This window comes from Ziziphus jujuba, chromosome 5 (genome assembly GCF_031755915.1).
Source record: "Ziziphus jujuba cultivar Dongzao chromosome 5, ASM3175591v1".
NCBI lineage: Eukaryota > Viridiplantae > Streptophyta > Magnoliopsida > Rosales > Rhamnaceae > Ziziphus > Ziziphus jujuba.
In genome coordinates this window covers 28,799,129-28,812,791 of record NC_083383.1, presented here as the reverse complement: position 1 = coordinate 28,812,791, position 13,663 = coordinate 28,799,129, and the positions used below count along the sequence as shown (strand labels likewise).

At 32.7% G+C, this 13,663-nt stretch overlaps 1 long non-coding RNA gene across 1 annotated transcript; it reads right to left on the bottom strand.

Annotated features, from left to right (window-relative positions):
* Nucleotides 1-9,416: 9,416 nt before the first annotated feature.
* Nucleotides 9,417-11,425, bottom strand: LOC132803671 (uncharacterized). Its single transcript, XR_009638876.1, has 3 exons — nucleotides 10,944-11,425; nucleotides 10,771-10,831; nucleotides 9,417-9,623 (listed from the first exon to the last, which is right to left on the bottom strand). It is a non-coding gene; the product is annotated as an uncharacterized LOC132803671 (long non-coding RNA).
* Nucleotides 11,426-13,663: the final 2,238 nt, after the last annotated feature.

Genomic DNA, 13,663 nt, shown 5'->3' with positions numbered 1-13,663 from the left:
CATAAGAACCTTGAAGACACGGAAAAGAAATATTCCAACTCCCAATGTTGATAACAAAATTAATTTTTAATGTCAAATATCATGATCTATCCGATTAGATGGAGTTTTAGCAGGAAGAAGACATTGCCATATTTTTTTCACTAGCATGAAAGAGAATGGGCAAAGAAGTCTAAGATTGAGTGACGGAGAATAAAGATAAAGTCGTGTGATTTTTTTAAGTCAAAATATAATTTTGACCATTGATGAAATCCAACGGTTAAGATTAAAATTATAGATTTTAGTTAAATCTAAAGAGCCATTTTGTGTGTGTGTGTATATATATATATATATATATATATTCAGAAATTCTATAGTGCAGACATCTATATTTTTTTTTTTCATGCAGATGTCCATAAAGAGCAAAGAAAATGGTTTTTGAAGACACCGTCGTATTTATGTATAATATTAACGATGGTTTTTTTAAAAATCATCATCTTTGTAGACCTCCTCACCATATAAGGTCCCTATATATATTTATGTATAAATGTAAAATGTACTCGATTTGCTTTTGCTGTGTACGCTATGTGCACATACACAGCAAAGCCGATTTTTTTTTTTTCTCCAAAAAAGTCAGATTTGATTTGCATCGTAGAATTTTTCTATATACATGCATACAAATATTTTCCTTTGCACCTAAGTTTGAGCATTTTATGTGTCAGTTCAGTTGGTAAATCATTTATATTCATATTTAGAATGTTATAAATTTGGAATACCAAATATACAAAATATCGTTATAAATAATAAAAAAAGAAAAAAAAAATATACTGTTATATAATATTACCGCTGGATCCCCAGCCCATACATCCTATAATATTATTGCTTTTTTTTTTTTTTTTGTGGGCATATTTTTATCATTAATGTTGAGGAATTCGTAGTAAAAGTTTTTATGTAGGAAATAATAGACTTTCTCATTAAACAATGTTCAAAGATTGAGAGGAAAGAGAGGGAATGAACTAAGATTAAAATGAGGTATTCTAAAATATCTTTTTTTAAGGTTCGTGCCACAATCCCATTTATCAAAAAAAAAAAATGTGAATTTTATATATATAGGTAATTTATTTTTTGAAAATGATGTGAATTTTCAATATTATGATCGGTGGCTTTGTTCATTGATTCTGACCATGTCATTACTTATTGGTCGGGTTTGTTCATTGATTCTAACTGTGTCATTATTTGTTGCTCTCTTTTATCATTAACACTTTTACCATCATAATAATTTGGGTATGCAAATGACAAATTATATGAACCATAACTCTTTTTTCATCTAACTAGGCAAAGATAATGATCACAGGCATGCCATTAGTTTCAAGGACGGAATTTCCATTGTTTGATTTTTTAAATATAAAATATATATATATATATATATATATAAAAGATGAGCTAGCTCAAAAAAAAAATAAAATTCTTTCGCATTTCTAAAAGTTATTACATCTATTACACTTATTCATGCGTAAAAATTATAGAAAAATTACAACTAACACAAAAAATTTTCATAACTTTATATATAAAAGAGTTGCACTTGAATAGAAAGGAAATGTAAAAAAGTGTTTGAATAATTTGTCCATAAATTTATGCATGGAATAAAATAACATTTTTTTGTTTTGAAAAAATGCTCAGGTGGAAACTATAATTATATTTGCACATGGAAATTAATCGGTTTGTTTTGGTTAATTATATAATCCAAAACTTTATTATACTTATTCTTGGGATTAAAAAAAAAAAACAAAGCCTTATTCCAAGAGCAAAAGGACTACTTTTTACTGGATTGAGAAAGTTTCTAAAAGGCCGGCCTCGTTTCTTTTGGAATGTCCCCAGAGCATTTTGATGTTGATAACTACAAAATATAATATTCAAGAGAAAAATAAAATAAAAATAAAAAATTCGTTTCTATATTCTCAAGCATAATCTTCAGAATACAGGTGAAAGTGAAGCTACCAAATTTAAGGCACAAACTCCATGAATGACTAGAAAAAAACCCGGCGAGATTGTTCTGTAAATCTTAATGAGATTTACGGATTTTGTTTTGTTTTGACTTTTTGTTTTTTTTTTTTATATTTATTTATTTTTTTCTTGGAATAGCGAAGCCAAAACACATTCATTTCCATCCATTCTGTGGTCTATGCAAATCTTCACTATTCAGATGGTGTCAAATTGCATTCATTTTGGCACCCCAATTACTAGGATGGCAAAATTTTCCACGCAAAGAAAATCAATATATTCTTCAATCAATCTTCAAATAGTTCTGCCATATGTCTACCCTAGCGAACCGAGTCCATGCCCTCAAATTTAACATGATACCAGTTTTTCTTGGATCTTTGTATTTTCATAGCATCAGAAAATAGGAAACAGACTTTAATACTATGACCTTTATGATACTCTATATAACTTTCAAAGTATCCTCAAAATGATCTCAATAAAAAAGCAGAAGAAGATATGAAACAGCCTTTAATACTAATATTATTATAAATTAATTACTTTTTTAAGTGGCGATGCAGTCGTCAAAGGGCAAGAGGGGAGGAGGATAGTGGTGGAGGAGGCGAAGGGCATGGCGGAGGTCGGAGGAAAAGGGAGAGCATGGACATGGAGGAGAGTAGTAGAGGACATGGAACGTAAAAAATCCAGCAACACACAATGGTGTATTAGTATACATGTCAAATTCGGAGTGCTCAGCTTTTAATGACCTGCTTATATTAGTATACATATCAAATGTTGAATGGAAGGAGTACTCAACTATGAGTACTCTTGGTGTATTAGAAAATTTTCCTGACATCATGTCAACTTCTCCCACAAGAAAATTTGTAGAAAAAAAAGTTCATAGCAATTCCTTTAAGATTTTGTGAGTTTTTGTCTCTATCTGGGAGCCAAAGAAAGGTGGAAGCTGAGGAGAAGAAACCATCTTCAAATGTCTTATTCCGATACGCCTTTGATGTTTTATTTGCTTCTCATTTGATTGAAAAAATGGAAATGGAAAAAACGTTGGACCTTAACCAACGACTAGGGTGTCATAGTTTAGAAAGATCTTTTCACAAGGATAAAATGTTTGATTTACATTACCTGCTTCCATTTTTATGTACAGTGTCACTTTGATTTGCATTACCTGCTTCCATTTTTATGCACAATGTTCACAACTCATTGGTCATCTTGTACATCATATCAACTTACAAGGCTACTGAATCCAGGAGACAACTTTCACTTGATGATGACGTAGATAGTGAGCCTCACTATTAGCCATTGTCCATCTATTGATACTAGAATAAGTGGCATCAAAGAAAAATTGGATGATAAATATGGGAAGCTGAATGTTTGTGGAGGGGTATTTCTTTCAAAAATTGCTTTTCCTACTGTTGAAAAGGCTAGAAGTAGAATTTTATGGTTAAATAATTTTTCATCACCCGTTTTCTAGATCCTCATATATGGATTAATCACGAAACCATTGGAGATATACTTAAGGTTGGTGATCATGTTAATAGGGATACCTGTAAAACTCAATTTTATAATTTTGGTAGACCCTTCGAAGGGACACTAGAGGATGCTATAAAAAAGGATGGCACTGTTTCGATAGAAAGGATTCGAATGCAAAGAAAATATCAACTTATTATCTGGTTCTGTTCCAAACTAAATTCTTTCTATATGTTTATTTACATTTTGTTAACTATATTTTGATACATTTATTTTAATCTATCACATTTGTATTATAGTCGTTATTCTTACCTAACACATTTAAATATTAAGTCATTTCAATATTTACATATACATATTTCTATATATATATATATCAAGTTAAATATATTTTTTTTTTAACAGCGAGGTCATCCTTATGATATATGAAATGGAATTGCAAGGGCTTGCCATACATCTAGATGCCAAGGACATCGGCATATACAATGACAGATCAATATTGCTCAACATTGATAATGACCTTGTCATGGATTCTTTGCAATGAGGAGTTCCTCTTATTAGTTGATGAGAAAGCTACTTTCAAAAGAAATTGGACCCTTGGATTGGTTGGATGAGTCGTATAGAAAAAAAAAAAAATCCAGAGTTGATTGATTTTATTATGTTGATTGAATATGATTTATCAAGGTGTACATTAGTATTGATTATGAATTGGTTACCATGTTAATTTTGTTATTATTGTTATATTTTTTTTCTAATATATAATAATAATGATGTAATAATATATTTATGTACGTGTAAGGGAGGACTTCAAAAACCTTTACTTGCACCAATTGTTGCTGGGAAGAAATGAGAAGTTCAATCTATTACCTTTATGGTTCATCAGTCTCCATGGTCTACAGGAGTCGGATTGGTTTGACAGTTATAATGAAAAAAAATCATATATGGATACGCTCATCTAGGATGAAGATGCATTTAAGGCAATGAAGACCCACAAAAATTACAACTCCACAAGAAAGGACAACATCATTTTCGTACAGAATGCAATTTCACACTGGCCAAGTCAATTGGTATGTGGATTCATCATTTAAAAGTTCTAATAATTAAAACTAAAATAAGATAATCATTTGGCATTCTATTCTTGTAGAATCAAACTTCACGAGAATATATGATGGAGAAATATTTCCCAAATGTTATAACGGATGCATTCATGGCAATGAGTAACAAAGGTTTGCAAATAGATCCTTTCAACAAGCTGGAGCAAAGGTAAATTTTGTATTATTGATTCTTGATTCTAGCTCCGATAAAAATCCTTTCAAATGGCTCTTTATAAGAATTATTTTTAGTCTTTTCTGTCAGGTCACTTATTCCAATACCATGCCAAATAATACTATGCCAACTAATAAATTTCATTTGCAAAGTCAACTGTTGTGCTTATCTATTAAATATCATTTCTAAGTTTAATCTTTCTTTCTTTTTCTTTTTTCCCTCTGTTTTGATCCCTTCTCTCTCTCTCTCTCTCTCTCTCTCTCTTTCTGATGGAGAACGATAAAGATTACATAGAATTTTAATCATTAGGGTTTTATGATTTTTAAGACTTTAATATTATTACGTTTATTAGGTTCCTTATTATTTTAGTTTCCTTAAGTTTTTAGGAAAATTTATTAGTTGGTTTCCTTATTTAAGGAGGTTTATTATTATTTTAGTTTCCTAATGTTATTAGGTAATTTTATTATAAATAGGGGTTTTTGTAACTTTTTTAGTAGTTGATCAATAATATAAGTTTTTTTTTTTTTATGAAAGTTATTTCTCTGGTTTGATGTGATGCAAACCAAACTTAAATATGATGCCTACGATTTTTACGAGTGACTCCTAAAATTGTTCTGGTGTGATGCTAGAACCTATCCTTTAATTTTCAGTTTCTTTCCCTTCCCACCCATTCTACATCAGTTTGGTATCAGAGCAAGGTTCCAACGTAGAGCGTAAAAAATCTAGCAACACATAATGGTATATTAGTATACGTGTTAAATTCAGAGTGCTCAGCTTTTAATGGCCTAACTTATATTTGTATAATTGTCAAATGTTGAATGGAAGGAGTACTCAGCTATGAGTACTCTTGGTGTATTAGATAACTTTCCCGACATCATGTCAACTTCTCCCACGAGAAAATTTGCAGAAAAAATTTATAGCAATTCCTCTGAGATTTTGTGAGTTTTTGTCTCTGTCTGGGAGCCAAAGAACGGTGGAAGCTGAGGAGAAGAAACAGTTTTCAAACGTCTTATTCCGGTGCACCTTTAATGTTTTATTTACTTCTCATTTGATTGAAAAAAAGGGAAAAACAAAATGTTGGACATTAGCCGACGATTAGGGTGTCATAGTTTAAAAAGATCTTTCTACAAGGATAAAATGTTTCATTTACATTATCTACTTTCATTTTTATGTACGGTGTTCACTTTGATTTGCATTACCTGCTTCCATTTTTATGTACAATGTTCATAACTCGTTGTTCATCTTGTACATCATGTCAGTTTACAAGGCTATTGAATCCAAGAGACAACTCTCACCTGACGATGACACACATAGTGAGCCTCATATTATCCATTGTCCATCTATTTATATTAGAGTAAGTGGCATCAAAGAAAAATTGGATGATAAATATGGGAAGCTGAATGTTTGTGGAAGGGTATTTCTTTCAAAAATCGCTTTTCGTACTGTTGAGAAGGCTAGAAGTAGCATGTTATGGTTAAATAGTTTTTCATCACCTCATTTTCTAAATCCTCATATATGGATTAATCACGAGACCACTAGAGATATACTTAAGCTTGGTGATCATTTTATTAGGGATACCTGTAAAACTCAATTTTATAATTTCGGTAGACCCTTCGACGGGACACTAGAGGATGCTATAAAAAAGGATAGCACTATTTGGATAGAAAAGATTCGAATGCAAAGAAAATATCAACTTCCTATCTAGTTCAGTTCCAAACTAAATTCTCTCTATATGTTTATTCACATTTTGTTAATTAGATTTTGATACATTTATTTTAATCTATCACATTTGTATTATAGTCGTTATTCTTACCTAACACATTTAAATATTAAGTCATTTCAATATTTACATATACATATTTTTATATATATATATATATATCAAGTTAAATATTTTTTATTTTTTTATTTTTACAGTGAGGTCATCCTTAGGATATATGCAAAGGCTTGCCATACATCTAGATGCCAGGGACATCAGCATATATAATGACAGAGCAATATTGCTCAAAATTGATAATAACCTTGTCATGGATTCTTTGCAATGAGGAGTTCCTTTTATGAGTTGATGAGAAAGCTACTTTCAAAAGAAATTGGACCCTTGGATTGGTTGGATGAGTCGTATAGAAAAAAAATCCAGAGTTGATTGATTTTATTATGTTGATTCAATATGATTTGTCAAGGTATACATTAGTATTGATTATGAGTTGGTTACTGTGTTAATTTTGTTATTATTGTTATATTTTTTTCTAATATATAATACTAATGATATAATAATATATTTATGTACATGCAAGGGAGGACTTCAAAAACCACGACTTGCACCCATTGTTGCTGGGAAGAAATGAGAAGTTCAATCTACTACCTTTATGGTTCATCAGTCTCTGTGGTCTACAGGAGTCGGATTGGTTTGACAGTCATAATGAAAAAAACCGATATATGGATACGCTCATCCAAGATGAAGATGCATTTGAGGTAATGAAGACCCAAGGAAATTACAACTCCACAAGAAAGGACAACATCATTTTTGTACGAAATGCAATTTCACACTGGCCAAGTAAATTGGTATGTGGATTCATCATTTAAAAGTTCTAATAACTAAAACTAAAATAAGATAATCATTTGGCATTCTGTTCTTGCAGAATCAAACATCACGAGAATATCATAACTATATGTTGTGTTATTTTTAATGCAGACAATAGAACATTACTACTTCAAAGACATAGAAGGTTTCAATATTTAAGTCAACTACAACATGCTGCAACTGAAACTGATGTTGATGCACATTTCACAATTGTAGCAGTGTAAGAATCAATTTACAAACTAATATATTTTCAAAGTTTTTTTTTGGTTAAAGGGAAAGGAAAAAAACAACAACAATAACAACAATTACATATTTTTAAACAAAGATGTCTGATGTTTCTAGTGAGGATAACACCGGCTACAAATAATTTGTCTGAGCAAACCATTAAACAAATCCTAAGAGAGAAAGAAATCATAGAATATGTTGATGTGTTAACAATAGCTGCAGATATTTTGGTAAGAAATATATATATATTTTGCTTCAATTTCGTTACGTTAAAAGGATATTAATTTTCAATTGTTGTTTAGGATTTACTGAACAGTGAAGGGAATGTTTTTCATAAAATAATCACTCAAATGTTCAAAAACAAAGTAAATATAAATATATTTTGTAAATTTAGTTTCTATAGTCTAGACATATAACAAATGCAAATATTAATACTTTTGAGAATTTTCATGCAGTCAGTCTAAGATATAACAAATGCAAAAATTGTTGTTTTTGAGAGGGTGAAATGTACTGTAAAACAGCAAAAATGAGGCATCAGAAATGGATGTGGATATGAAAAGGCAAACAGAGGAACAAGAGGAAAAAACATAGACAAAAGAGAAGAAGAAGAAGAAGAACAAGGGGATGAAACACTGCTTAGTTTTTTATAACACATTCTACCACTAATTTGGTATTGAAATGACTTACCTTTTTTATTTGAGTATGATCTTTTCTCTTTGTCTGTCATCGTTATCCCGCAAAACCACTTTAATGGTAGGATTCCAAAGGAAAAGAAACGAAACTTAGGATCGAATGGAGAAAGAAAACTATTTCTTTCTTTTTTCTTTTTTCCCTCTATTTTGCTCCCTTTTCTCTCTCTCTTTCTCTCTAATGGAGAACGGTGAAGATTACACAGAATTTTAATCACTAGGGTTTTATGGTTATTAAGATTTTAATATTATTATGTTTATTAGGTTCCTTCTTATTATTTTAGTTTCCTTAAGTTTTTAGGAAAGTTTATTTGTTGGTTTCCTTATTTAAGGAGGCTTCCTATAATTTTAGTTTCCTAATATTATTAGGCAATTTTATTATAAATAGGGGTTTTTGTTACTCTTTTAGTAGTTGATCAATAATATAAGTTTTTTTTATGAGAGTTATTTCTCTAGTTTTGTGTGATGCAAACCAAACTTAGGTGTGATGCCCAGGGTTTTTAGGAGTGATTCCTAAAATTGCTCTGATGTGATGCTAGAACCTATCCTTTAATTTTGAGTTTTCTTTCCCTTCCCACCCATCCTAAAATCTTATGTCAAGACATATTTGTTTCTAGTCATTATTCTAGTGGTTCAAAACAAAGCAAGATGTTCTCCTACATGAGTAGTGAATGAAATTTGTTGTGATAATGAGAATGTTTTTAGTTAGTGATTTATAACAAAGGCTATATGCTCACCGTTCATTTTTGTTTCGAAAGCCATCTTCTACAAATCAAAAGGTGATGTGAATAATGTTTGTTTGAATTGTAAAGTCTTTGAAAAAATTGCTATTAAACATAACTTTGGTCATTTCGATACTAGGAGAAGTTGATCAGAGGTTGATGTTTGCACAAGGAGTGTCATACTATTTGGAAGTCCCTTTTCCATGCCCTTCTAATTCATGTTACTTTAGCTCATTGATGATGTAATTTTCTCACTTGTTTTTCCTGAGTGGATTTGATCTACATGGACTGTCAGGACCCGTCCAGAATTCCTTCCTCGGAACCCTAGACAGCCCTGATCCCAGGGAAACCCTACCGGACCCTCCAACGGAAAATCCGACAGAGCCTCCCCTAAGGGATTTACTTACCACAAACTACCTGCACTGAAAACACACTTCTAAAAACATCCCCTTATTCCTCCCACAAACTACAAACTGATTCCACAAATTCCAGCACTTCTCAAAAGCAACAACAGTCCAGTGCATAAATAAAACAGAAATATCCCAATAGTATACAGAGCTTTAAGAAGTGCTAAACAACAGAAATACAACAAGGCTGAAAGAAATAATACACTGAAATGAAAGAGTACAGAAGTACTTCTCGAAACACAACAGCAGCGGAAAACTTGGTTCGCTCCGGAAGAACGTCTACCACCACTTGCACCTAAGGGAACGGAATTTAAAAGTGTGAGATGCTAATCATCTCCGTGAGTAACCCGAACTACTGAACACCTTTTGATAATAAAAATAATAGTAATAGCAATTAAGGAATAGAACAAATACCAGCAATTAATAAATAAATAATAATAACTGTTGGAAAATAATAATTTCCCTCAAAACTCTCACCAATCGCTCCGTTTGAAATGTTCCCTTTTTAAAATTTTTTTGCAAAACCCAATGTGCATACCTCCCAAAAACCAAGGGATTAAATAATTTAACAAACAACAATTAAATAAATAAATACCCCAAATATAATAAAAATGTAATAAATTATAATAAACAATTTTAGAACACCTTTGGGGTTTAAAACACTATTTGCAATTTACATCGACAATTACACCTGACGCACCACACCATATACCGGTGATGCCCTCCGATACCCAGCGTCCCGAGGTACCGACTGGCGGGAGGTTAAAGAGAGAAACCTGCAGCGGTCACTTCGGCGTCCCGACAGTACCAACTGCTAAAAAAACCATCACCCGGCCAAGGAGGGGGGCGGCTGTGCGCAACAATAACCTTGCCTGCCCACGGTCCAATGGCAACTCACGGGTGAAGTAATAACCGCACGCTAAACCATATAATAACCGCGTGCTAAACCACGTGTCCATACACCATACACCAGAACACCAATACTGTATGAGTGCGTCTAAAAATAAACATAAACAACCAACCGTACCGTTTTTTTCAAAAACCACCGTGGGAAGTATACCAAATTTTCACAAAACACCATCCCACATATTTTATTTAATAACCCGGTACGAAAACATCAATAACAGATAAAACCATACCTTTTCTCGTAATACGAGATTCAATAATTGAAATACCGCGGGCATAATTTATAAAATTAAACCACCAACTTAAACAAATATTTTCATAAAATATTTAACCCAATTATGCCCGAGAAATCACATTTGAAACCACGTAAAATTAATACCGAAACATACCTTGCTCATGCATAACAAATAAATTAAATTAAACCGCATTAAAACCATAATTCAACCACACCACATGAGCACAATTTAAATAATAAATTAAATACCAATTAAATTTAATTAATTGTCCAAAATAATTTTTGAAGGTGGGTCACTCACCTGGAGCACGCAATTAACCCATGATTCACCACGGGATCAATTTCACGACTCACCTGTGCTTCTAGAACAAAATTCACAGACAGTCAAATAAAATAATATTTTAATCGGGTAAATAATACCCGGTACCCGGGGGGTCAAACACAAACTTTAACCAAAATAGGCGAATGATATACCGAATCGAAGCTCATGGGACGAGGATCACCAATCCGGTCTCCATCGACCCCAATTCCGCCGGAGATGGCCGGAATTTGGTCGGGAAGTTTCGGCCGGTTTTCAATCCCTCGTATCTCGCAAACCGCTTCGAATTTTTGGGATTGGAGGCCATTTTTGAATTCAGAGGACCCAAAATAGGGGGATAGGAGGCTCAATTGGGAGTGGGCTGGCCAGAAAACACAAGAAAAGAGGAGAGAGAAAATCCGGCGGCCGGCGGCTTCTTCGGCCCGATCGGCGCGCGTCCGGCGACGGCTGGCCGTGAAACTTGGCGGCCGAGCTCGCCTCCTCCTTCCGCACGTCACTGGCCGGCGCGTGTACTGTGTAGGTGGCCGGAATTTGAAAAGATACGGGAGAGAGAAACGGCCGGTGGGAGAGAAAAAAAAATAAAGGTACTGTGCGTGTTTTGGTGTTTCGGGGAAGAAGAAGGAAAAAGAAAAAAAAAAGAAAAAGAAAAAGAAAAGAAAGAATGGTGTTTTCCCACGTGGGGAAAAGAAAAAGAAAAAGAAAAAAGAAAAAAGAAAAGAAAAGGAAAAGGAAAAGAAATAAATAAAATAATTAAATAATTAAACAAAAATATTATTATTTAAAATAATTTGATTTTACACATGGTTGACATGTGGCATTTCACCATGGTGACACATGGCCACCTTAATTGAGTCACACGTGGCACATCGTTATGCGTGTAAAAATAATATTAAAATAATACAGTATTTGAAAAAACTTTACAGGTCCATAACTTTCAAACCACATGTCCAAATCGAACGTGCCGCTAGTCTACGGACTCGTATCGACGAGCACTTCACAACCATGCATGAGTCAACGCTCAACCTTGCATGAATAAAAAGTCAACTCCGGCACCCCTTGGACAGTTTGGACCCCAACTTGTTTTGCTCATAACTTTCAAACGGTAGCTCCGTTTTCAACGTGCTACCAGTCTACGAACTCGTGCCAACGTGTACTTCGCCACGGTACCCCGATCAACTCAAAATTCCAACTGGGGCAAAAAGTCAACTTTTAACCCCTTCGGTCAACGATCAACGGTCAACGTGCAAAAATTTCCGACATAGTTCGGGACGGGGTGTTACATGGACAATAGTTTGAAAAAGGACTGAGCTTTTGCATCACTTTCATCACAAATGCCCCATTATAGATTCTAAGAATTTTCCAATTTATTTTCTTAGTTCATTATAGGAGTCAATGACATTGATTTTAACTCAAACCCTTTTGAGTTTTCACATGGAAGTTTGGTTTTGTTAATTCCTTTGAGAAGCATAAAAAGCACATATTCATTTCTAAGGTTCAAGAAGGTAGCCAACTAGGCAACCTCTTTGATCAATGCCATGTAAACCTATTGATTATATAACGGATATCATGTCTTAATTGTCTTTTTCTTCTTGCTATCAACAAAATTTAATGATTTTCTTTGGATTATGTATTATTTGGTCTAAATGGGTTTATTCTCGTTATGTTATCATTTATCACCAATAACTTGTTCAAATTGTTATTATTATTATTTAAGAGAGAGCATATACACATCTATAGCAATTTTATTTTACTTGTTCAAATTGTTATTATTATTATTTAAGAGAGAGCATATACACGTCTAAAGAAATTTTATTTTACTCATTAACCAACAAAAAATGAAAACACATTAGTTATAATTCAATATATTGCTAAATTTGAAGACAGTTCAATATATTGCTAGGATGATTAACCATTTATGGCAAGACCTACTATAGCATAAATTTGAAGGCTTCTTTTATATTTCTCAGTGTTTTAAGGAGGTAGACAACTGTTTTCTTTAGATTATTTGCCTCATGTACTTGGATAACATAACTTATAACTGGTCATGACGAAAATAGTTCATATTTCAGTGGGATCGTGAGTGCTGACAAGCAACTTATGAATTGTCTGGACAAGTGCTTGGATGGCGATGAACTTTTGTCAGGAAATGTCATTTTATTTTGTAGGATTTTATTTGCACGACTAGGTATTTTAACCTTTAAATTTCCTCTCCTATCAAATTATGCAGATGCAAACATATATATATATATATGCACAAGCAAGATGCACACACATATACATATACATAAACATATATATATATATACTAGCTTTAGACTATTAATCTAATATTAGGCTGATGGCATGCTCTTAGAGAAGCTTATCAGATTATCCAAGGTTTTCTAGACAGAGTGTTGTTTCGGCCTTTTGGGTGAGGTGGGGTTAAACTAGATTATTCTGTTTTTGCTTTTTTCTCGATTTAAGTTATAATTTGCTATTTTGTAGATAATCATGTTATTAGTTGTTTACGAATGAAACACCATATATACCCAAAAAAATAAAAAATAAAAACCAAATGAAAGACTTGAATTTTATTTTTTTTATAATTATTATTTTTCGTAGAATTGAGTTGTTATCCTGTCCCCTAATCTTTTTATTGTGAAAAGGCAAGGGATCTTGCTTCCTTGGTGGAAAACCATTTCTTTGCCCAACATGACCTCCTCTAGCTACGAAAGAGACCAAAAACTCAAAATTAAATGTTAATATTTTGTTGTTTGTTAATGCCAAAAGACAATAGAAAGCATGCTTCAGTTTTGGATATGGGAAGGAACAACTTAGAAAGTATGTTTTAGTTTTGGATATGAAAAGCGCTTAGCATGTTTTTACGTTCTTGCTT